The sequence below is a fragment of the Formica exsecta genome, unplaced genomic scaffold (genome assembly GCF_003651465.1).
Source record: "Formica exsecta isolate Colony F162 unplaced genomic scaffold, ASM365146v1 scaffold106, whole genome shotgun sequence".
NCBI classification, from domain to species: domain Eukaryota; kingdom Metazoa; phylum Arthropoda; class Insecta; order Hymenoptera; family Formicidae; genus Formica; species Formica exsecta.
The window spans coordinates 51,853-54,945 of NW_021848400.1; positions in this window are offsets into that span (position 1 = coordinate 51,853).

Consider the following 3,093-nt stretch of genomic DNA (forward strand, 5'->3'; position numbering starts at 1 on the left):
TTAATTATATTATGTAATTAATTTTTTGATTTATAAATTTAGTTAGATCCGGTAGAGTGTATCGATATACATTAATATACAAATTTATAAAAGCATAAGTAATTAAAACAATAAGATAATTAATACTACAAATCTTTTGAAAATAAACACATGACAATAAATATACGTTCCGCTTAAAGCTATTTTCGCTTAAAAAACAAGATTTTCTGCCTTCATTTGTCTACTAAACGCTTCGGAGCAAACATAGTATCTAACGGAGTTTTATTGAATATATAAAAACTTTTATAAAATTTTTATATTTTATATTTTTTGAACGTAATTTTGCTTGTTAAATAAGATTTTTGCAAATGAAATAACATAAAAAAAACCGCAACATTATTCAGATAAATTTTAATTAGATAATAAAATAAAAATAAAATTTTTTTTTTTATCTAAATAAAAATTATCCGAATTATATCGTGTTTTTGATGTCATTTTAATTAAAAATCTTATTAATCCATTAAAATTATGTTCAAAAATTACTTTTTAAAATAAAACATAAATGTTTTAGTTTTTATTACATAAGATTTTTGAATATTATAAATACATTATTATAGGTAAGTAAAGGTCTCCGATGTCATCGAAAGTGAGAGCGAAAACGAGTAAAGAGCAAGAAAGATGACGTATCATCAAAGAATTCCGAAGTCTCTTACACGTGAGAGGCTTATTCCTTTATTATATATAGTATTTCACGAGTATATATGTGTCATATTACCATAGAAAATAAAACTTTTATATTTTGCATTTTATCTGTTTGAAAATAATTTTTACGGATTAATGATATTTTTGCGATTAAAATGATATCAAACACGACATAAACCGAATAATTTTTAGTTATATGTAATCAAAATTTTTATTATTAGTTTAGTTAAAAATTATCCGATTTATATTGTGTTTGATGTCATTTTAATCGCAAAAAACTCATTAATCCATTAAAATTATTCTCAAACCGGTTGTATACAAGTAAGAACCTCTCTTAAAGTAAGTATCGAAGTGACACAAATCTAACCGTTTTATGTTGTGTTTGATGTCATTTTAAACGCAAAAATCTCATTAATCTATTAAAATTATTTTCAAACCGATAAAATACAAATAAGAATCTCTCTTAAAGTAAGAATCAAAGTGAAAGAAAAATTAATATCTAAATTATAATATCGTTTTGTTGCGATCCTTACGAATAATAATGATTTTTCTATCAATACTTAGAATAAAGATATTTTGTCCCATGCTTTATCGTTTGACTTTTTGACGATTTAAATATGATTCGGATTAAGAACGCGCAATAAAATAGTTGAATCGCAGGTTCGAAAAATTAACATAACGATAAGCTTTGTGATATATTAATCCTTTATTAAATAATTGATCTATAATTTAAAATTTTAAAATACTTGTATAATTTAATATTCCGCTCGTGTATGTACGTCATAGTACGCACAATATTTTCGGCCGCGAATTATCAATAACATGGTATTCGGCCTTGCTTCGGTGGCGTAAACATTAGCGCGCTATTGTTTACATGTTACGGTCTTGTTATCATTCGCGCGGCAACAATTGAATAGGACTGTAATAGTGCGAGACGCTACGTCACAAATTCCTTTTGTACAATACTTATTATTGTTATTGTCATTCACGCGACGACACTCGAACAGAAAGGTAGTGATGTGAGACGCTCCGTCAAATTTCTTTTCCACACGCGATCGCGTCAACTATCGGGGAATAATTTGCTTGTCGCGTCGTCGGTGCCGTCATCGTGCCGCGGACGGCTTTCGCGTCTTTCGCGTCGCGTGTCACCACAGCATTGCCACGAGTTTTTTATATAAAAGCTATAATTGTAAAAGTTTCCACTTTTAGATTATAGCTTTTATATGAAATTATAATATTAAAGTAGTTTTTTTTCTAAACTTATAAAATTATTTTATTTATTTGATTATTATTATATGCATCGAATATAAAATTCAATGCGTATAATAAGATTTTTGAAATATTAATTATTTTGAGCGTTGTGCTACAATTTGCATCTTCTATTTGTATATTACAGATCAACGTAGCGATCCTGACATCCTGAGAGGAGAAGGGAGGCCTAGGAGAGGCATCCTGCATCGGCGGAGCAACCCAAGGGTGAGTATTTATTATTTGTATATTGGTTGTTAAAAATCGCGTACTAATTCAGTACGCGCATTAATTCAGTCTCATTATTTGAATGAATTAAACAAGAGAAATTTAGAAGGAAAGACTTTTACATCTGATAAATGTTTCTATTATTTAAAAAAACAGCCTTTTTAAAATTTATAAAATTGTGGCGTATGTATGTGTCTGATTATTATCGTATGCATCGGATATAAAATTTGTATAATTATAATTTTTTGAAATATTAATTATATTTTGGGCGCTGCTATAATTTGGACTTTATATTTGTATGTTACAGACAACGTAGCCTCAAGTCCAACAACTCCGCTGTTGCGCATCAGTGCCGGTGAGTGACAAACTTTTATTTAATTTTATAGTAACGGATTTGTAGAGATTGTAGATGTAAATTGTAGATTATAGATTGTAGATTGTAGATTGTAGATAAATCTGTTTTTTTTAAATGGATGAGCTAAAACAAATCAAGTTGAATAACTTTTAATAAATTTCTTTTGATATGCATTGCATCTATTGCAAAAGTAAATTAAAGTCTAAATTAAAGAAGAAAGATTATAGAAAAGATTTTTTCCAATTTGTAGATTTTAACTGATTTATTGAATAAAGAACGCTAGTAATTTTATTAATTATATAATTTTATAATTAATTACGTGTGATGGCAACTTATTTTTATAACGCGCGCCAATCTTATCCTAATTTCTTATAGCTCATCCATATCGTAGAATTTGTTTGTAGGCATCGTAAATTCTATAAAATATGTATTTTTTTGTAAATTACATGAAAAATTACCAAAAGAACACGTATAATGACAATATATAGAAATTAGTTCAATTAACATATATATATTTGTTTCTAAAGTATGTATTGTAAAAATATTCTCACACACATAAATTTAACCGTGTGTGTTTTCGT